The sequence below is a fragment of the Parambassis ranga genome, chromosome 14 (assembly GCF_900634625.1).
Source record: "Parambassis ranga chromosome 14, fParRan2.1, whole genome shotgun sequence".
Taxonomy (NCBI): Eukaryota; Metazoa; Chordata; class Actinopteri; family Ambassidae; genus Parambassis; species Parambassis ranga.
In genome coordinates this window covers 5,239,685-5,263,845 of record NC_041034.1, presented here as the reverse complement: position 1 = coordinate 5,263,845, position 24,161 = coordinate 5,239,685, and the positions used below count along the sequence as shown (strand labels likewise).

Here is a 24,161-nt window from a genome sequence, read left to right as displayed (position 1 = left end):
ACCTGCAGAGAAAATTACACCTAAAGAAGTAGAAACGAGAAATCTCTCTCTGGTTATGTGTGTGTCTGTGTGTGCTAACATGTGTATCTGACTGAATGTGCAGAATTTTGGCGTGTGTGCTGAAATTTCTGTTGAGTTATTATTTAATGTAGAAAATCTTTTGAGGCTTCACAGACCCAAAGTGCCAACATGTAGTTTGTGGAGGTTTGGTTTGTTAAGACAACAGGAGGTGTAATCAAGGTGAACATTCACAGCAGTTTGATGTCTGAGCTCTGTTTTCTTCACAGCTTACAGAAATTAGAAAGAGACTCTTCTGTCCCACATGACACCTCAAATTACCTTTGTATGTTTATGTACCGCTGAGAGATGATAACCTAAAACCCGCTCGGAGAATCTGAACTTTGTGTGGAGGTTACACTTTGATTTCCTGTGCCAACACTGTTGGCAGCTTTGGACTGTAGGAGATGTTTGCCGCGAGACAGTTATTCTCCACCACACGTATAATTAAAACTGATTATATACCTGTATTGTTAGCTCTGCCTTTCCCTGTGACTTCTTGCTTTCTTTTGATGTTACACTCTGCAGGCTTTTGAGGAGCATGAGAGTGTGACTTGATCTTGCTTACGTTGCTTTTCTGTCCTAAAGAGAAAATTGCATGTGATTAAAGAGAAATGTCAACAATCGCTGCCAACAGGTAACACTGTGCCACATAGGTACGCTAATAAAAACAGAAATTACGTCTGAAGAGCAGCTCAGTGACACCACATTGCTTAAGCACCACGATTCCTCAAAAACACTAGTAGGTAGAAACCAGTTTTTACTCAAGTTACTGTTACTTATTGAACTCTTTTTGCAACTAAAAGTACAGATAAAATTAAAAAATACTCATAGTTACTCTAAAACACATGACGGGGATCATGTGAGATATCAAACTTTTGAGCAAGTTTAGTTGACATTGAAGTGACGGCACCCTCTAGTAAAGTCATGAGACTGAAATGATATATATTTATTTTATGCTATAATATTTTCCTAAACTTAAAGCTACAATGCAAAAGTTGTGTCTCCCCCATCTGGCAAGGAGGGGAATTACACAAACACTTTCAACACATTACACACACAATGCAGTGAGCAGTTCATAGAATGTGGTATTAGTTTGGGACCATCTATAACTTACCTTGGTGGCTAACAGCTAAGCTAACCAGCTCAGAACTGTGGTCCATTTCTATTTGCACGTTCTCCCTGTGCCTGTGTGTGGGTTCTCTCCGGGTACTCTGGCTTAGGTTAATTGGTCATTCTAATTCTAATTCTGTAGGTGTGCTTGTGTGTGTGAATGGTTGTTGGTCTGTGTGTTGCCCTGTGATGGACTGGTGACCTGTCCAGGGTGGACCCCGCCTCTCACCTAAAGTCAGCCCCCCATGACCCTGCACTGCAGGATAAAGGGGGTTAATAGATGATGGATGGTTGTCCTTGGAGATTTTTTGAGTTATATGAAAGACATATTTTCTCAAATAGGTGGAATATGAGCTAGTTCTCGTAGCATTTAAAGGCTTGTGTTTATACTGTTTTGTAAATGTTAAAATATTTATTCAGTTAGTGATTATTTTATTTAGGTGAACTGTAAACGATAAATTGCCAAGAACAAAATATAGCTATAAATATACTATAACCATAAAATGCTTATTCATGACTTTGTTCTTGTGTCCGCATGCATGACCCGACTTTCTTCATTTCTTCTTCTGCCCCTTATTTCTTAAAGAAATTCAGGAATGTTGACAGAACGATTGTGGAGTAAATCCAGGGGAGATCCAGGTGTGACAGCGATACTGTTGTTTTGACAGCATTTTAAGGTGAAGTCCCACCTGAATTATTCAGAGGCAACTGAAGTCATCGCACACAGACCCCACATGAGCCCTTTGTAAGCCGTGATTGGAGACGAGAAAAAAAGGAACGAAACAAAGAATTCAAGGAGGGATACAAAAAATGAAGAAAATCGGTGAGACGGAAAGGAGTCACTGAAAAAAATCATGTGATGGCAAATAAAGAAATAGAAAGACGGTGAGAGAGCCAGGACTTACCTTGGACTTACTGTAAGTCCTCGCCCTGTCACTCCGCTATCTAAGCCTAATGCCGACACCTAAGTGGCCCTCATTTAGTCCGTTAGGAGGCACACCGGTCAGCACGTGTAAGTGAGATGGAAGCGGATACTGCAGAGGAGGGGATGTGCGGGTTAAAGTGGGGGGGGATTGGCTGGATTTGGTGCAGCGCTGATGTAATCCTGTCTCTCCGCTGCTTGAGTTTCGACCTCTGTTTACGAACTTGTGTGCTGAGATTTGTTTCCAGACCTGGAGATGCTGTATCTTTTTGAATTTGTATCAAGAAACTGTGCTGCCAATTTGCCACAGGATGGTGACACGGTGTGATGCGGAAGAAAGAGTTTATATCCGTGTCCCTGTGGAATCCCTCTGTAACCCCCTCTGGGGAGATAACCGGTCATTTTGGTTTCTGCACTGCTCAGCTTGAGGTCCTGACTGTGTGTTTAAAGCAGCAGCAAATATCACACAGCTTCTCTGTCTTAGTAGCCTCAACACACAAAGTGCAGACAAAAGTCTGAGCATACACCTGTGAATGTGCCCGTTGTAATCCTGTGAGCCTCCAAAATCCAGCAGTACAAAGAGAATTGATGATAGGGTGTTTTAGCAGTATAGTAAATATGGCCCACCCTTAGAAGTGCCTCAGATGATATATTAACACTGCTCCCCTAAATGCAACTGTGCCAACACTGAGCTGCTTTTTAGTTTGTAATTAGATGATGGATTGTTAGAACAATGGCAGGATGAGACTGCAGTGTGTGTGTGTGAGAGGGTCCTTTTGTCAGCTTAAATAATAATTAGTGTTTATCCAAAATTCTGAGTCATTTTTCATCATGTGGCGTCATTAAGATAATGATGTTCTGCAACATCTGCATACTTTAAACTGTAATACCAGCTCATAAGAGATTTAAAATAAATAAATAAATCGCATTGATCATTATAACTGCAGATGTTAAACATCTCTGACAGAGTCATCAGAGATAAGATGTGGATTTAAACAACCTTATGTCCATGTTCTCCTTGTCTTGCTACAGTTTTATGCTGGTTTCTTTGCGTATTGTTTACATCACCAAGTCTGTTATATCAGCACATTTCCCTGTGCTACATTCATGGTTCTAATACCTCCCTGTAATATGAGGCAGTTAAAAACAATTGAATCAAGTGCAGGATTTATTAGTAGCTATTATGACAACAGATTCTTTTACAATGATTTGTATCATCATGGGTGGATGCAGCATTTTTTTCTGTGGCAGTTTTGGGTCTTCTATTCTCGGTTTGACTCTTTGCTGTGCGTAGATCTTTGGCACATCTTGTATTTTTAAGTGAGGGTCTCTGTCTGTGTGTCCAAATCCTGTTGACTTTTTTTTGTTAGTTTCCCCAGCTTCTGGTTAAACTGTGATATTTCAGCATAACCTGATGCTAGGGACTCTGTAAGCAGCATGCGAGGCTAAAAACAAAGTCAAGACAGTTGGCTCTCCATTGGTCCTTTACCAAGAGCTTCAGCCGTCGTAAGTATAGCTGCGTTGTTTCCATCCTCTAATGTTGGACTCGATGCTCACCTCTCAGGGAAGAAACTGGTAATATATGGTGGTAGCAATAGTTAGATTAGCATGCTAACCACATGTTGTGTCTTTTCAACATGTCCACATATAGAAATGCCACATTTGGTTGACAATCCCAAGATACACATGGGTATTTAGTTTTAGTTTCAACTGGACTCTGTATCTCGCAGCATCACATCCTCTGCAGTGGCAGTTTATCTCAATTACTTCCTGGATTGGCTTCCTTAACTTCCACAGGGTCCAGTGTTTGCCACAGCTGTCACATAACACAATGTTTAATGACTTCAGCATCACCATCAGGGTAACATCCATAGCTTATGTGCATCAGTGACAGTCTTTCTTTGTTCAGCTTTAATGAATTTTACCTCTGGAATGTTTACACACTTTCAGGCTTATAGAAAATCAGTTGTTTTAAAAGTGGATTTATTAAAAATACTAACAGGTCTCAGACTAAATATGCAGATGTTACATCAAACAAATCCTGCTGATTCTTGTTTGTATCAACAGAGCTCATCTGGAGTCCAACAACACAACTCAGGCAGGAATAACTTCCCAAACCATTTAGTATGAGTTCAGCGCCTTCGAATGGCCGACAAATCCGACTTACACAAAAACAAAGGAGGCTTTACTCACTGACATTACAGCCTGAAGTCAAATGTTTCGCCTGTTTGTCACAACCTCACACACACACACAGAGCTGTCAGTGACACACTACAAATGCAGGTAAAGGGGCGTAACACACAGACACACAACACAATTGGCGTGTCACAGTGTCAGAGGAGCATTTGAATAGCTGCAGTAATAACAGTTAAGGCACGGCATCAGCGCAATGCAACACTGACACTCTTAACCTGCCTCCATCAACATACATGAACCGCCTCGCTGACAGAGCAACAACTCTCTCACGGCGCTAGTCAAAACATAGTGCGCTTGTTCACACACTCGCTGTGCTAACCAGAAAGCTCTGCTCCTCCACACACAATGCACATTTGTTGTATCCACCCAGAGAGCACAAAAACAACACGCTGTTCTCATGAAATCAAAAGACCCCCTGAATCCAGGTGAAAGCCTCTATTTCCTATTGATTTCACCTGTTAAATCCACTTCTAGCATGAAGGGAAGAAGACAAAAAAAAGAGTTTACAAAAGGATTGTGGAGATTTGGATGCTGACTGTGAACGGGCTGCAACTCAATATTGGAAAGATTGCCTTAAATTCACAGCAGAGTGTAGCAGTGTTTTTTCAAAAATGTGGGCCAAGGCCCAGAGGTGAGTCGAAGAAGAGATTAAATTGGGATTTCTGCTCCAATCTCAGGAAATGGATACAGAAAAATAGTGGCTGTATGTGGCTACCAGAGCATTTTAAACTCCCCGTGAGCATACAGAATGCTGGATAAAGTGTCATGCTGTAAAATCAGAGTGAATTATCTTCAATAAGGCTCCACAGTTTCTGGCTAGTAGTAGAAAAACAAAGATTCATATGAGCTTAAAAGGATGGTTCACCAAAAATTGTAATGTTTTTTCCCCCCCGTTAGCTACAGTGCTCTTTTTATCCTTCCAGATTATTTCGGTGCCAGTACCAGAGGTTTGGAGGTATTTCTGAACTCGCCGAGATGGCGCTGAGCAGCAACCTCTGAGTCTGAGGAAAGCAGTTCCTTTAATGGCCACTTGGGTCTTGACCAGTGGTGGAGGAAGTACTGAAGCTTGGTACTTAAGTAAAAGTACAATTACCCAGCAAAATATATACTTAAGTAAAAGTAGAAGTGCTACATCAACAATCCTACTTAAGTAAAAGTCTTAAGTACTTTTAAATGTACTTAAAGTATTAAAAGATTTCCATTGCAAAGGATCTGAACAGCTTAAAATAATCAAAGAAATCATCTTAAAATTGAAATGGACAACGTGTAGTTAATGTACATGTTCAGTCCAGAAGCAGCTATGGACAGGTCTGTGTGTCATAAGGCAGGCTGTGGGCATCAAGTGAACAGAGAGGCTGCTAATAAAAAACAGGCATTCAGCATTTTACTGTGTCAGTGTTCCTGCTGTAGATTAATGTTATGATTCAAGTTAATCAGACATTAATGGATGGACCTGTGTTAGCAGACAGCAGCTAACTAGTTAGCTCACTGAGCCAGGGCACTGGCATCATGACTGTGGCTCATTATAGAAACACAGCTGGTAGCGTGACACCACCTCCATGCAGAGTCTGACCTCACATCAGTCCAGCACTGTGTTCATCAAATGTAACAAGTAACTACAGACACTGTAGAAATGTAGTGGAGCAGAAAGTACAGATAACAGCAGCAACATGTAATGGAGTAAAAGTATAAAGTATGGACTATTATTTTTACTTAAGTAAAGTATAAATACATAAAAAATTACTTAAGTACAGTAGAGAAGTACACATACTTAGTTACGTTCCACCACTGGTCTTGACCATCTTCACTTACAGTTTGTGGACAGCTCTCAGTTTCTGGATATAATTAGATATGTGACAGTGCCAACTGACACTGAGCAAACTCATATGTTTGGATAGACAGCCAATCAATTAGAAAAACAAAGCAGAGGCAGAGTAAGCACCAGAGAAGTATCAACAAACAACATCCGCAATGGTTCCGCAACTGCCCGCCTGCACACCCCACCTCTCTGCCTGTGTTTGGAGCTGACATGGCCAAATATAACTATAGTCGGAGCCTCCCAGGACATTACTTCTGTTTCTGAGTGGTATATTTGGCACTTGGAACTTTTCTGTCCCTATAATGTGAAATTCAGAAAGTGAAATTTCCTTCGGTTATCTTCTATTTAGATTCCCCGAGGTTAATCTCTTCATCACTCTCTTTAAACTGATCTCTAACCACTTGCTTGTGGTTTGCCTCGATCAGCTACTATCTTGTTTTCTCACCTTTGAGTCATAACTAAATTAGTTTAAAGAGGAAAAAAAAGAAATCTGGCTCACAGACAGCCCCACATAATTTCCACCCTGAAAGATTCATAAGGATATTTTACACCCTCATTGTCTTTACATTAGGAAAGAAGGTGTAAAGGTAGAGTGCTGGTGAATGTTTTATGAATATTTGCTTGAGCCGCACATGGTAAAGCACACGCTGTGAGGATGTAATGAGGGATGATGATAGCCTGGACAAGTCAGGGAAGGGTTAATGAGGATTGTTGGCAAAGCACTGCACACAGATCTGGCACCGTTAAAGACGGGCGTGCTGCTGGAAGATGCTGCAGGATGTAATTGGTGTTGAGAGTGTTGAAATACGCCTGTGATGTGAAAGGTTTTAACATGTTTGCTTCTCTTGTATCACAGTAATTTACCAAGTTTGGCTGACTTTAAATTTGTGCAGCACACTCTAAAACTCTTTAATTAAAGAGACGTTGGCTTTGAAAAGTCAAACAAAGGTTTGAAGTTTAAAGAAATCCACTGCAGTGATCCAGAGATTTGAGAACGCTTGCAATGATGGCGGACGAAAATGGCGGCTGAACCAATCTGTGTGTTTTAGGCAGTGGTGGAGGAAGTACTGAAGCTTGGTACTTCAGTAAAAGTACAAATACCCAGCAAAATATATACTCAAGTAAAAGTAGAAGTGCTACATCAACAATCCTACTTAATTAAAAGTCTTAAGTACTTTTAAATGCACCAAATATATATTATTGATTTTCATTGCAAAGGATCTGAACAGGTTAAAATAATCATCTTAAAATTGAAATGGACAATCTGTAGTTAATGTACATGTTCAGTCCAGAAGCAGCTATGGACAGGTCTGTGTGTCATGAGGCAGGCTGTGGGCATCAAGTGAATAGAGAGGCTGCTAATAAAAAAACAGGCATTCAGCATTTTTACTGTGTCAGTATTCCTGCTGTAGATTCATGTTATGATTCATGTTAATCAGACATTAATGGATGGACCTGTGTTAGCAGACAGTAGCTAACTAGTTGGCTACCTGAGCCAGAGCACCGGCATCATGACTGGGTCTCATTATAGAAACACAGCTGGCAGCGTGACACCACCTCCATGCAGAGTCTGACCTCACATCAGTCCAGCACTGTGTTCATCACATGGAACAAGGAACTACAGACACTGTAGAAATGTAGTGGAGTAGAAAGTACAGATAACAGCTGCAAAATGTAATGGAGTAAAAGTATAAAGTATGCACTATTATTTTTACTTAAGTAAAGTATAAATACATATAAATGTACTTAAGTACAGTAATGAAGTACAAATACCTTCCACCACTGTTTTTAGGATGACCCTAATGCACCCTGTTTTTTAATGCTAACCTCACCCAACAACAAAACAGCTCGCCATGTCAGGGGGACCAACCTCAGACTCCTGTGTGTAAATCTGCTGACCTTCCTCTGTCCTTACTTGGACTTTTTTTGCTGCGCTGTCAGTTCCATGTTCAGATGACATCAGGCAATACGATCATATGTTCTCTTTGCATATATGGAACCATGTGTCATATCTGGAGGATGCCTCAGTGACAGCGTGTTGTACTATTCACAATCCTAACCTGAAACAAAGAAAGTAAAACCATCCGTGAAGGAGGGTGAGCTCACCTTGCTTTAAGATTAAGAAACCTTTATTAGTCCCACAATGGGGAAATTGCATAAAAGTAGTGTTCCCTGACCGGGAATCGAACCCGGGCCGCGGCGGTGAGAGCGCCGAATCCTAACCACTAGACCACCAGGGAACTATACAACTTTGGCAACTTTAAAGGTGTCCACGGGATCTGTTTACACGCTTTCCGCTCATTCTGTGGTAGAGTGGCCAAAGTTTTAGACTCATTTGTGTAAAGCTGAGGGCCCAGCCTAGATGAGGTGCATCATTATCATGAAGGCAGAATCTGGGTGGCTCATTTCTCACCTCAGATGTTGTCAGAACAACATTTTGCTGAAAGAGTTTTGAGATATTAGAAAAAGTTTTTTTTTCTCTCTCTCTGCCAATCAAAAGCTGTTAAACTTTAGACATTATCATGGCCAATGTTGGTGTGATAATTTACCTTTAACCATCATTACCTCACAGAAAGCACTTCCTGTGGAGTGTCAGCAGAGATTTTGATCTACATCGTGTTCAGGTTAAGTGGAGGAGGTGAAGGGCCGGTGTAATTATCTCTGCGTAGATTCTCCCTCCAGTCCTCCTCGCTGTCTCTCTCGCTGTCTGCCTTTCCTTTCTCAGCATGACAGAATGCCCTGCAGGGTGACCTGTCAATCAGCGCTGTCACTGTAGCAAGAAGCACACACAGGAAAGCTGAGCATTATGTGCATGAGAGTGTACACATGAGTATGAACATGTAAAGAAGTGGGAAGACAAGTTTAGATCACACACGATGTTGTCATGTGGGAAAGTAAGTAAACACATGTACATCCAGTGCATGCATGAAAAACACGCAGCAGCACATGTAACCTGCAGCTTTATGAAGCAGCAGAAGTGACACTCCCATTAATGGAAATGATCTTTTGTGTGATGCCTGCCGCTTGATGGGATTGTAATCGCAGCTGGAAATGAAAGATCAGTTTAAAAAGTGGAACTGAAGTTCAACGGTTTCCAGACGTCTGCCACGCTCTGCAATAATGTGATTCAAAATAGACAAATAAGCAAAATGCATGAAGTAATTTGACAGCAGGGTGGCGTAATGTTTGGGTGGGACACCTCACACGGAACGAGGTTTCACATCAGAACAGGTCAAGCTGCAGCATGTAGTCGGCTTTGAAGAAGCTTTTCAATAGAAATAGAGTGGATATTCCACGCACTTCATTGCAGCTCTATATTGATTAACCATCACTGTCTTTTCCCCAGCTTGATAACTAGGTGTGTAAAGACTGATTTAACCATTATTCATCACTGAATCCTTCCTTATAAACTCATAAGAACAATCATTTAGATCCACATCACACCTCATGTCTGTGATACTGATTTTAAAATGCTCATGCGACTTTGAATCATGGCTGCACTCTGCCCTGCAGGTTTGTCTGCAGGTTTAACCTGCTTCTGCCTGTGACATGGACAGAAGCCTGACAGCTATGCACCACGACGCCATCTGCACTTCATCACACAGACAGACAGACCGATTCTGGTAATGACCCCTCTCAAATATCAGCTTCTATTAACACCATGCTGCTTCGAGCTGCCAGCAGTTGTAGAACATGTTATGTCACTTTAAATAGTTTTTTTAGTCTGACTTTTATCAGGGTGAAGAGCGAATGCATTATTATCTTACATTAGGAAGAAAATTATCCACATATTATGGAAAATATCCTACATAAAATAAGGTCACACATCGCCTGATCGAGGCAGGACTGTGCCTCTCTGTAGACTCTGTTTCTGGTGCTTAGTTGGTATGGTCCGTATCCAGCACATAAATCCTCCCACGCCATTCTATAAAATGGTTTGTGCTAGTTCCGTGAGCTTTGTTCGTGCATGACTGAAGTCGCACTTCTTTGTGAGTCATCCATCTGTCAGCACACTGTAGCATGTTAGCAAGTAGCGCCAAGTATGCTGTAAAGGTCGGCCCATGATGCCCCGTGTGGTTTGTTCTGTATGATTTGTTGTAACTTGCTGAGTTTGAAATCTGTGTTATTGTTAGATTTTGCAGTGAACAGAGGTTTGTGTTATAAATACACCTCTTTCTCGTCATTATAACATTGCATAACATTTTTCTGCTCACACCTGCACAGGGAGATACTGAGGAGCTACTTTCCTCTGCCGAAGGTTAGATGTAAGTAACCACACTGTATTATGTGTAAATGTTAAATGACATCCTTCATTTTGTGATACATTTGCGGAGCTCACTTTTTGTTGTTGTTTAGACAACAATGCAGAGGCTGCTAAATCTGGTGTCTTGTCTTTATGCCACAAGCTGTTGCTGAGGATCAGTGGATTCCATGTTATGATTTAACTTTTACACACACTCAAGCTGCCAGTCATTTGTATTTTAGATAAAGTCGACTGATGCCAAAGATATTAAACAAATCACTTCTATAAACTTACTCCAAGTAGGATCGACACCTGTGGATTTGCCGATATGAAAACATTTACAGTCTTTGGAAAGGTGATGCTTTGAGGCACAGCCGCCTCAGGACACGAACGTTTGTTTTTGTTTTAAGTCAGTGGAATCTTTCTGCATTTTCTTTTGTCTCTGCAGCTGTTGTTTATTCTCTCTTCTTATCTGAATCGGGACAAGAGCCAAACAAGTGACACAAATATTTGAAGTGAAAGAGATACACAGCACTCCCAATGACATCTTGAAATGTCATTTTATTCTGGAGCTTCCAGTTTGGCTGCTAATCAGCATTGTATCCATTATTGTTTACTACACACACTATCTCCTCATCTTCCCACAAACAGAGCAGAAGTAGTGGTACACTGCAGTTTTAGGGAGAATAAGTATCCTATGGACTGTGGATAATGGTGGCTCTTATCAGACTGAAACAGCTGAAAGTTTAGATTAGATTCAGCACAAGAATACAAAAATGTTCTTGTATGAGACTTCAATTCTAAATGCAATGCTGATAAATAAGAAGTCAGCCAGTCTTTGTTTGGAAAACCTGACAATACTGACCCACTGCTGTCACATCACTGATGTATTAAGAAGCTTTAATGTCTTTCTGTGTGAACTTTAATGATAGATCCATGTGTTAAATACTCTAAAATTTGCAATAGTCCTTTAAACAAACTAACTTTGCCCTGCAGCATGATCAGTTGTCTGCTCCTACAACTCCTGTAAGTCCAAGTCTCCATTTTAACAAGTGTTTTTCACCTCTTGACATTCACTCCTATGTGTCTGGTGTCAAACTTGTCCTTTAATTTTCCTGAAAACATATAGTATGTCTATATGCATCCCTTCACCCTTAAAAAGTTCCCCATCCACTTTAATTGACTTGTCTAACAGATGGGCTGTCACATCTGCTTCTAACAGCCGCATCCACAATTCACCCACCAGAGGATAATGGCCAGGAGGAAAGGTGCCTTTAGGTGCCTCCGAGCCCTTTCTTTCCTGCTACCTTGGCCTGATTAAAACAATTGAGGGGGAACACGCAGGCTACTTGACCCAAACGTAACAAATTGCTTTTGTTAGGTGAACCTAGCGCTATGCCTGGCCTGCCTATCTGCCCGTGTCTAGAGGGGATTTGAGATGCATATACATGAGCGGTGCAGGTTGGGAGGGGAGCCAGGTCGAGTTCTGGAGGCCAATTTAGGTCTGCTGGGAGAGGTGAGGAGGACAAAGGAGAATGAAGAAGAGGGCAGGAGGCGAACCTAATAGAGCTTCCTGCTAACAAGCCCCATCTCTGGGCTTTAAGTCTGATGTCACCACATCTTCTCCTCCTCGTCCAGCAACGCTCTCCGTTTGCCTCTGCATAATGTCCCGCGCTCATTTTGTTACGCTGCCTTCTTGCCGTTTCTCCTTTCACACCAATTTGGATGGGCAGCAGTGAGTTAAAGACTTTGCCTCTCTCTGCCTCATTTGTGCAGACGCAGAGTGTAGGACAGGTTCTAGTGTTTGTTTGCATGTTTGTGTATGTGTCTGTCTTTGTCAAACAGGTGCTTTGTTAAACTGCTGCCAATCATTGTCTGGGTTGTCTTCCACTCCCGAGGGGTCGAGTTTTTCCTCCTCCACACACCATTTGTTTGCAAGTGTAACCTAAAAAGCAGCAGACAGGTTCAGGAAGGGAGATTACATCTCTGAGTTTGTTTTCCTTTTTGCTATTTCTCATGCGTCCCACGCTCCAGACAGTCAGAGGAGTTCATTAAGGTCGACTTCCTCATAGCAGCGCACCAGGCCGGGTAGGTAAGAGGTCAAAAAGTTTCCCTCAGGCAGATTCTCACAAAAGTCACAATGACAAAGATGTGTCATGACACAACTGATTTGGTATCAATACAAGCATTTTAGCATTTTATTTTCTACACATTCAGGTGACCTGAATCCCCTGCTGTAATTAATTAATCCCGGCTGCTAATTGAATAACCAGGAGCAAGAAACTGTTGTTGAGCCCCAGTAAGAAACATTTTGGGTTTCAGGATTAGCAGCCTCATGACATAAAACATGAACACCTGCACATGTACAACCCCTTATCCCTATTTTTGATGCCTGACTTTAACCTGTAGTTTTTATACCACATCCAGTCGTAAAACCTTAAGTGCAGGCGGAAACAAAGTGGCTTGTGGTGACACGGCTTACTTGAACCTAGCAGAGCATCACTGAAAAGGTGCTGTACTTATGTCACCAATAATTGTGAATGAAATTCTGCTTTGACCAGAAACAGCTTGAAATAACATGCAAGTTATTGTAGGTACAATGTCATCAAACTAACGCCAGATAGCAGAAGGTCATTAACAGTGTTATCTGTAGGCCCTGGCATGAAATCATGTTGGATGTACATAAATCTGTGCTATGTGATAGCGGAAAAATTACTTGCAAGCTTTAAATATGTAAGAAATCCATCCTGTAGTTTAGACAGGTCAGGGCAAAAAATTCCAGCATGCAAACGATTCTATTCTATTCTATTCTATTCTATTCTATGCTATGCACTGCAGTCTGCTAAGCTTGTACAACACCCCAAAAATTGTGGCAAATTCAAATACAAAATCCCCTTTGACCCCACAAAACCTCTTGAATGCCAACAGCTGCTTAAATTGAGTTGTGTTACCACTTGATCATTCAGGAGGCGGTCTGTCAGACGTGGTAGGTTAAACTGAGAGCTTGTCTCCACGTCAATCAAAGCAGCACCAGATGAAACGTCTCTGTCAAAAATCAACTTCACCCCACCTCCGCCCGCCGTGCTGCGCCGCTCTCTTTTTGACGTCTGTGTTAAACGAGGCCTCTGACAAATCCTCCCTCCGCAGGCTTAGAAGCAGCTACCTGGGGAAATCACAGCTGTCTGGGTGTGTGATTGTGTGTATGCATGTGTCATACATATCCATGATGCCACCGCTCCTCTACCAGCATGCAAGCGTGGCTGTGTGCATGTGTATATGTCAGCAGCATCCGATATGCTGGAGTTTACCGACTCCTGGGGGTAATTGACAGGCTCAGGCTCCCTTGTTTATGGTGGTCTCAGGAGGGGCAGTTAGGCTGCCGGCGCTCAGAGCTGCAGACCTCCACTCATGGAGAATGCATAAAGGGATCTCTGGTATATCTGTGGATTAGCTGTGTTGTAAAGGGAGTGGGGGCAAACAAGGCCGCAGCATGGTTAAGTTATTTATCATGCTTTACGTGTGCACAATTTCACTTTTAACTGTGGAACTAGCAGTAATTATGGCTGGATCATAAGGATTGTAAAAATCTATAATCACCATGCATCATAACAGAGTTTGGTCTGATTGGTTGGTTGGAAGTCTCGTTAGAGGTTTATATACATGAGACATGATGAAGTACTAGGTCTAAGGACGGGGTAGCTGGTCCTTTATCAACACTAAAACCACTTTTCACTCATACATGCTTGTGTAACAACCATACACTAAATGCAAGCATAATGATTATTTCTCTGTAAAGTCGCCTTTTTTAACATAGAAGTCTGTGGGACTTTTCTGCAGTTTTTAGCACAACTTTTGTCTTCATCTTTGCCACTTTGTCACTGTCAGGTCACTTATAGATACTACATTACTGTCTACATTGCTTTTCCCTGCAGTTAAAGGTAGGGTAGGAGATTTAATTCTGATGCACTTTTTGTTAAATTAGTAACTTCTCTTTACAATCTGATAGCAACCGATTAGTTCGGCAGTTTCGCATTAAAACAAAGAATATTAATCATCTGTGGAAGCTATAAAACGCTAAAAACATCAGCCAATCCTCCGGGACAACCCTGTGCTGGTATTGGCTGGTTGTCACTCTCTTCCTGCTCTGTGAGCACCAGAGAGGCACGTGCATGATGGCCGAAGTCACAGACCGCAGCTCGTCTTCAGGTAATGCGTGTCCATTAGATTGGGAGGCGTGGCTTCGGGGTGAGTGCCGAGAGAAAGGGGCGTGTGTTTACTTTCGAAATCTGGCTGACTCTCACTGTGTTTTCAAAACTTCTACCCTACCGTTAATAGTTAATAATCAATAGTTTGGCAGAAATTCAAAACTCTAATTTTCTTGCATGAGCCTTGATTTGTTTGGTATCACATTTAAATTAAGAAACCTTTATTAGTCCCACAATGGGGAAATTGCTTAAGGCAGCCCAGCAAAGAGCGCCATACACCAGTGAGTACACTGGAGGCTATGCGGGTAAAGTGCCTTGCCCAAGGACACACAACGGTGACTAGGGAGGAGTTGGGATTGAACCACCAACCTTCTAGTTATTGGACAACCCTGCTATACCACTGAGCCACTGCTGCCCAATTTCCCATAATTTCCCAAGTCAAGAATTGTTCATGAACTTGACACAAAGGGGATGGTTTCTTATACAGAGCGCTGATTAGATGAACCAGTCACATCTCTTCTTGTCTCTACTAACATATATACATCTCTATACTTAAAACACGACCCCTTGTTCCCTTTAGTTACACTCAGGATGCCGATTGGTTCTAACCATTGTTGCTCCATCACAGGAAGCCTGGCAAGATGAATTGCCACAAACACAACACAAACTTACAGAACACACACTGTCTTTCTTATTTCTCAGCTTTTCCGTCTCTCCCACACAGTCAGACATGACCCAACCTGTGTTGGGTGCTGACCTGCATTAACAAACACTGCCTCTCATCCAGAACATCAAACAGGGCAGGGCCTCCAGGAGGAACCAGGAGAGGTTAGCAAGAAACCTTTGATGAGAATCCACAGTCATTCTTAGTGTGGCATTTTGATTTCTTAGTGTAATTGCTCCACTTCTTCGTGTATACCTTTACACAGGCAGAGTAGTGATAACAGAAGAAGAAACACAAACAGAGAACAAAATGAGAGCAAAGCTAACCCAGCCGGACATTAACAAGTCACTAATTTAACCATGCAGCTTCCCACCATATAGTCTGGGTAATGTCAGAGGATTTAGCAGTGATGGTGCATTAAACAGATGATTCTAGCTTCCACTTCTTTGAGGATATATATATATATATATATATATATATTGACAGTCATGATTATCTGCCAGTCCTCCTCGTTCTCCTGTTCTCCTGCTGTGTGCTCTCCTGAGGAGCCCATCTACACACAATTCCAGACTTTTTACACAGATGTGTAAAATGAAATCAACCAAAATAATGTATTATTGTATCAGAACTGTGGAAATCTCTCTGTATTTAATCCCTTATACCAGCCCAGGACTTCCCAGAGATAGTAGTAGTTTCTTTTTTCATTGTGGACCATCAACATTTTTCACACGGATGCTTCCTTGGACTTGCCATAGTCCTAGCTACTGTAGCTTGCTTTGCCTGTGTGTGGTTGCTCCCTTCTTCATTGTCTGTATTTATATTCTACCTTCCGATTTAAAGTGCTTACATCCAGCAAAGCTGGGGAATCGAACCCCCAACCCCACGCTTAGTCGACAACCTCTGTGCCTGAGCCACACCCACTCAGCTGGTAAATACGGAATACTGAAATCTTAAGCTGAACCTAAATTAGCCTTTAAATTTCACCTTTTCTTTGCTTGTTGACATGCAGGTGTTGCCTCAATGTCATAGGCATGTTCTGTGTTGCATCACAGAGACGCACTTTCCTCCTCCTCCTCTTTGTCATGATCAGACCTCACGCAGCTCTCATAAATTCATCCAACATACAGTAACTAGTGAGAGGAGCGGAGCATTTGACTGCTCATCAAAGATGCATCACATGCTCTCAAGACCTCACCTACACCTAAAACTCTGACAGAGCAGGAGAGCAATGCACCATCATCAAAAGGCAGCACTTCATGCTTCACTGGATTCTTTTTGGTGATTGTGTAAAATACTGCGCGATGACAGTAATGTTAACCAGCCATGAGAGATCTCACAGGAGGTGTTTATTTTCTCTGTCTGATGCTGGCAGTCACACCTGGCTTTACCAAGCTTCCTCAAGCAGAACTGTGATAAATTGATAATGATCTGACATGTGCGTGGATCAACAGACACAACTGAAAGATGAGCGAGTCATCATCTAAAGACAGGTTCTGTGTCAACTGAAGGTTTTTGATGTGATTATCTGAGCTGTTTTTCTCAATTCAAATGATGTTTTAGTTTGTTTTTATGAGGTGTGACAGTGTGCTCCTCAGTCTACCAGACAGTGACATGCTTAAAAGCTTAATGCTTAAAAAGTGAAATGCACAAGATGATTCTAAGGACAAATTAAAATCTATATATTCTTAATGACCCTTAGGGATCATTGTTACTAACTTTTAAAGCACAGTGTGGGCTGGCTCCTAAATACATTTCTGATCTTCTTGTGCCCTATGTGCCTGGTCGCAACCTCAGGTCTTTAGCCAAGGCTTTGTTAACAATTCCACAGTCCAGGCTGACCACCAAGGGAGACCGGGCATTTGCTCTAAGGGTTTCAACACTGTGAAACAATCTTCTTGAGGAGATCAGACTGTCTCTATCTGCTTTTAAAGACATAGGTGAAAGAAGTTACACTTCCAACTATATGTGACCAGTGGTTGGCAAAAACCCCTCACGATTATAAAAACAGCAAGGTCTGCGACATCGCCCGGGGCTGGGGCCCCACCTTGGAGCCAGGCCCGGGGTTGGGGCTCAAATGCGAGCGCCTGGTGGCTAGAGCTTGTGCTCCACCATCTGGTGGTGAGTTGGATCCGTTGGCAGGGAAATAAGCTGGACAGACCTGGCAGGCCCAAACGTTTGGCCCAACCCTCTACAAAAGAGATCTTAAACTCTCACCTCTGGGAGATCTTCACCCAGATTCTGAGGGAGGTTGGGGACATTGAGTCTGAGTGGACCATGTTCTCTGCCTCGATGCAGCTGTCCGAAGCTGTGGCTGCACTGCCTCTGTACAATGCTGTTTTTGTCCTGGCCCTGGAACACAATGAGTTTCCTTCGAAAGGTGGCTAGGCGCTCCCTTAGAAGAGCTAGAAGGGTCTGGAGAGAGGGAAGTCTGGACGTCTCTGCTTAGACTGCTGCCCCTGCAGCCCAACCCCAGATAAGTGGTTGAAAATGGATTGATGGATGTTTGTCATAAAACTCAGCATGGACACCCATGTAATGACTGTGTCTGTAGAAACATTTGTTGAAGGACACCATCAGAAAAAAATAAAACAAGAGATGAGGTCCATCACAGTCCATCACGGTTATCTGAAGAGAATGGGTGTAGCGCACCTCTTGCACAGCTGGAGTAGATCCCAGCCCCCCATGAGCCTCTACAGTTTAGAAAATAGATGAATGAATGTTTCAGTTGGTGGATAAACTGACACTGAAACCTGTCTGACGTGGTTATGATTTCTGCGGTTGGGATGAAGGTTCTCCAGCAGGTAGGCTGCACAGTCCCTGTTTGAGTTTAGCTTGTTAGTGTTTACATATGACTTCTCTATGGGGTAAACAAAGACATAATCTCTCTCCTGTCATTAACCTTTATCATCCGACTGTATACTGTGGCAGTGTAATGACAAACACAGTGTGGTGAAATCTGTATGAGGCCACACAATGCCAAACCTCAAGGTGTGGCTGCCTGCTGTGGTCGCCTCTGCTGCACATAGATGTTTGGTTGGTATGTTGGCAGCTGACAGTTTGATGGTCTGATTGATGGTTGGGATTTCTGCTTTGTCTGCTAATTGTCTGATTGCCTTTAAGCCAGATATGTTGGTCATCCTGCTGCTTGTAGGTCTTGTTTCTGCGCTGTAGACAAATGTTCTGAGTCCAGCTACTTTTAGCATTTGGTGCTAATAAATAAATCTATGGAAACAACTTGCTTACAAATTTGTAATATCTCTCAACACACACGGGGGACAGACAGGAATCTAGATAATGGTTAACAGTCTGGATGTCTATCGGCTTGTTTATCTCATCCTCCTTAGGACAGAGAGAGGGAAAGATTTTGTTTAAAAAGTCTAATCCTCAGGTCTGGTCAGGTCATGTGTCTGCTGTGCTTCTCTGCTCAGGCTGTAACACTGTATGGCAGCTTCATTGAGCATCAGCCGTAAACATCTTTTTTATTTGATTATATTGCTGTACAACTTCAGCTTAAAATATGTATGATTTAAACAGTAACAAACGCAGAAAAGATGCATGCAGCTGTGCATGTATGGGAAATAGATGTAATGTTTGCATGTGTATTAATACAACATGTCACTATGACCTGGAGTGGATATGACACATTAAACAACTACTGTTACAAATAGTACAAAATACTGTACACACCTATGTACATGGCTGCAGAATTACAGCATAAAAACAATCAAGTGATGCTGAAGCAGTCATGCTGTCAAAGTGATGAGAGCCGTCACCATGGTAACCATAACCCAAACAATGATGTTTGTTAAATTTAACCCTGTAAATGGAAGGCCTAAACCTAACCTCACCCACCTGTGGCTGTTATTTTAGTGAAGTGCTTCATGACTGTGATGAACATCACTTCCATCTCATTTTCCCCTCGCACATGCGGTTAGGCATTAGAACACAACCGTTAGCAGAGTACAGTGGTAGGTAAATATTGTGGTTTATTATTGCTGCCTGTAGCCTGACACAGTACATGTCACTTTGCATGTACCAATAGATTTACAATTATGTGTCTATTTGACATTTTGAAACAAGACTCTGTTGACTTTTCCAGCTTGTCAGTTTTTGTGCAGCTTCTCACAAAGTATAACTACTGTGGATTACGTGGGGGTGAGGATGTGTCTGACTTCCTGTTGTCTTTGCCTTGCTGTGCTGTTGTAGGAGTGTTTGCAGCACGAGTGTTGATGATATTTCCTTAATCTGTTGGTGTCTCTTTGCATTTTCTTACCTTGAGGAGTGTTGAGTTTTTGCTGACCCGCCTTCACTCTCTGTTAGAGAACAGGCTAGAATACAGAATAGAAAAGAGACTATTAGTTATGACTAAGACTCATCCTGGTAAGCCTGACTTTCATGGATCATCAGCAGCCTCTTTAGTTGATCCAACATCAGTCATGAAGTTCATGGATGGGTTGCTGTCAATCACCACTCCCATTAGCACAACAGGAGGAGTCAATGCATTCTGCTGCAGACCTGTACTGGTTTATTTGACATGAGGGGGGAGTCACTAAAGCACCAAAAGGCAGACACTGTTCTAACAAGATTCCACAGCAACATACTACAACAACTGAGTTTTTTTCTACGATTCAATGCAGAATTTTACACAAACTTTGTAAAATAAATCAAGTAATCCATCATCCATCAAGTTAATCAGACCATCACAATACTGGTCATGGTGTCATTTTAATAACTGCTGCAAATAAAGCAAATGATGCTGCTACACAACAAAGACACAATACCTAAAATTATAATTTATGTCCATGGTCTATGTGTGCGATCCTTAAAAATATAAAATATGTAATTACCGCAGTTGGGATTTTAATGATGAATGAGTTTGCGTTCTCATACTTGGCAGCACTATTGTCAGACATTTCATTGTTATTATTGAGCAAACCTTTCATCCATTAATCTTACTACTCTCAATCAAGTGTTTGTTCAGACAGAATGCAGGATGAAGGTGTGTGTAGTCTGGCTCTTATTTCCTGTCCTATTGTGTGTTGCCATACAGCAATGTGGTGGGAACGCTCGCTCGTCTTTTCACAGGAGTGTTTGTCGCTCTTTCTGTGTGTCTGTGTGTGCGTCTCTGTGTGTGTGTGTGTGTGGCTGTGGTTTCATACACAAACTAGTTTCTGCTTGCCTCGTGGCTACATCTGAGGTTAGGAGTGTGTGATTGTGTGTGTTGTGAATGTGTGTGTTCTGTGTGTGGTATGAAGTCTCAAAGTGTCAATCAAATTTAAATCCAAAGATTAAAGGAAGGGGATGCCCTTCCCTGTCTTTTAATTATAGTGTTTGCAGTGAGGGAGTCAGGAAGCGCACAGGCTAATGTGGCGTACAGTGCGGCTGCTGTTACCTGGACAGCTAGGCGATGCCATTCTTTCACTGAGCGACTCGTGCTCAATTAATCATTTACATTACAATAAAAAAATGTCCTCGTGATTTTTTTGGGCTACAGGTATAAGGCATTGCAGTTGCCATGGTAACCTAGGTATATTGTGTATGGGTAGAAGGGGAGAGGCTGGAGGCAGACAGGTTAATCCTCTCCAGGCAACCAATTACAGACTTCCATCTTCCATCTTTCCTCCCCCGTATAATCTTATTGACTCACCTTTTACACTCCCCTTCCTCCCTTTTCATCCAACTTTCATCCCAGTTTGTGTTTTATTCTCTCACAGTGCAGCCCAAGAGAAGAATGCAAGGAAGGTACAGTATGTGAGTGTGTGTCATGTAGTAATTTCTAACCACAGTCTTTTCCCACTTATCCTTATCTAGCTGCACAGTTTGCAAAACTTTTCTGAAGATGGCATCCCTACACAAAAGGTGAAGAATCACTGCTTATTAAGCCTTTGTTAAAAAACTACCCCTACCCCCTATCATTCATTACCTTGAAGAAGTCCCTGAAATCTGTGAATTAAGGGGCAATAGCCAAATTGTGCTGCTGTCATACTTGTCAATCCATTTCAGGCAACAAATCAGATGTTGGATAAGGATGGGGCGGTCACCATGGCAACCCAGAAACTGGAGAAAATATCTGTTTAACCCAAACCTTCTAAAGCAAGTATTTCTGTGTTGCCTAAACACAGCAAGAGAACAATAAAAACATGCAAGAACACAAGAAAAACATTTAGTTTATAATACAGCAGACACATAGTGGGGGAGTATGGGTCCAATATTGCCACCAAAGTCCACATAAGCAGATAGGATGGGGATGGTACAGGCTTAAAAAATTGATATAGGCTTTAAAAACAGGGTGAAGATCATCCATTGTCTTAAAACTATGCCTTCTCTACAGTGCCTATTGGAGTAGGATTTCGACATTCAGGTCTAGGCTGTACTTGGACACCCTCATTCCTCTCATCAACTTTCTCTACTTGTAAACTTGTCTTTTAAATATTCGGACATCATATGTGTAATCCAGGGTGCCTCTCAGACAGGATAATATAATAATTTGGCTCTCTGAGTTGGAGCACACATACAGAGGGCCCTTTTTGCAAGTCATGTAGACACATTTTAAGCTTTTCATTCGTCATTTTGCCTTTTTTTTTTTTCGTCTTGGGCTGACTTCATTTCAGCCGCATCATAAAACAATGTGGGTTAGGAAAGGCGGCGTTACTGGAGCAGACAAGACAGTTTGGTGAGGCTTTCATCTGTAAGAGCAGAATACTATATAATCCTTTAATGGGTGGATGTTGAGTCATCCTGACATTCGTCACACTGAGAAGCATCTGTCACACTGTGGGTTGTGAAATCACGTGAAACTCCAAAAAATTCAAAAATATTGCAATTAATGGAAAAAAGAAAGGAATTCATGCTGTTTGTATTTTGTCATAGTTCATATAAAAACATCATCAAAAGTCTTTTCTCATGTGGTTGAAACACTAAATTCTGAATATATTGTTCTGTATCATTTACATGTTCCAGATTTAGTTACTGTCTGTTGTTTGTCCCTCATGTGGATGTCATTTCCTAAAGTTTTGATTTTTCTGTTGCAGTTAATTGTTTCCAGTCATGCTGCCACAACCAGACATTTTGATTCTGGGTCATACATTAATCCCTTTGGCCCAGCTATGTTTGTTTTAGCACTGATTAGTCACTTAGAAAACAAACATCTTAATTCTGCCAGTCCTCATGAAGTGCCACCAAATAAGATGCAGACCCCAAACACACCAAGCTTCCACTCTGTGGATCTGCTTTGCTGTGGAACAATCAATCCCTCCGACACGTCGCCAGTGATCCCACTCTGGCTTTTATAGTGCTGTATCTGCTGCAGGCTTCCTATAAGACAAGATGGCTGCCCGCAGTGAGTACATAAAATCATAAGATCTGTTTGGAAAGCACACTGATAACTGGTGTTGATCTAAAAACACAAAGAATGCAATAAAAAGGTCCAAAATTGATCCAAATAAAACCAATCAAAAACAATACAGGTCCTTTTAAGACTGTCTGGCTTCAGGGACACCAATTAGGCCCTTGTTCCTGGTGTTTGAGTACCCCAGGGAAGCCCTCACTCTGGAGACTCCCTCCTCCCCCCAGTTCCTCTCACCACATAAATCCCTGTGCTGGGATTAAAGAGGACTGGGCTGGAAAGAGATGACCCACAAAGCTCTTTTTTTTGTTCCTATATGAGAGAGAAGGTGTGGGGTTATGTGTGGGGGAGGGCTGGAGGTAAAGGTGTGTCTGTCTGGGCATTAGGATCAATGCACATGCTTGCTGTCCTGCTCCGAGCCTCCCTTCCTGTCTGTCGGCTCACCTGCAGAGGTGTGTGTGTGTCGCCAGAAGGAGGTATTAGTGAACAATAGGATGAAGGAATGAAAATGGCAGCCTGCTTTTGGCTTGGACCACATTGCAGTGTACACACTAAAATAACATGAGTGATGAGGCTGTTCCACTGTAAAAGAGAGTGCCATTGTATCAGTGGTAGTCTATTGATATTTTAGTGCTTAAAAAAAGAACATGTGCTTATTCCCAGCATCTCTTTATGTTCACGGGGGGCGGGGAGCTGCCACAATAACAGCCGAAAATGGCAACTGCATGACAGCAATGGTTTTCCTTCCTTGTCTGCTTTACAACGACTTTCACCCAACCTCAATGATTTTAATGTGTAACCTTATTTTTATACCAAATCCAGCCATGATGCTCAAAAGCAAAACTTAACCACTGGCAAAAACAAAACAGCTCAGGGTGTCAGGGGGACTTGAACCCCAGACTCCTGAGTGAAAGTTCACAGCGATGTATGTATATATATATGTATATGTGTATATATATATGTATGTATATATATATATATGTATATATATGTATGTATATATATATATATATATGTATATGTGTATATGTGTATATATATGTATGTATATATATATATGTGTGTGTACATATATATGTATACATGTGTATATATATATATATATATATGTATACATGTATATATATATATATATATATATATATGTGTGTGTACATATATATGTATACATGTATATATGTGAGATATGATGGCTTATTTTGCTGCAAACTGAAATTTGTCTTATAGCAGAACAGGTATTTTTTTAATATATCTTAAAGCACATATATAATTTCTCCAACATTACATTCATCGGCATCTTATGGAAAATGTAAATATGGACAGAACTTCAATGCTTATATGATCATCTGTCTTTATGTCATCATGGTGTTTAACTGCACGTCCATGAGAGGTTTCATTTTATCATTTAGCTATTTATGTGAAGTTATTTTCACGTTCTCTTTGACATTGAAGGGGTTTCTCTTTCAAATCTTCCACTGCTCTCAGCCCCTTTGTATTGGCACATTGTTGGAACAGACCCACACACACACACAATGACGCTTGTTAGGCCCTGGCAGAGAAAAGGAAAAAAAATCTGAAGTAGCAAAGGAGGGAAAGA

At 41.7% G+C, this 24,161-nt stretch overlaps 1 non-coding gene across 1 annotated transcript; it reads right to left on the bottom strand.

Annotated features, from left to right (window-relative positions):
- Positions 1–8,275: 8,275 nt before the first annotated feature.
- Positions 8,276–8,347, bottom strand: trnae-cuc (transfer RNA glutamic acid (anticodon CUC)). The gene has a single exon. It is a non-coding gene; the product is annotated as a tRNA-Glu (tRNA).
- Positions 8,348–24,161: the final 15,814 nt, after the last annotated feature.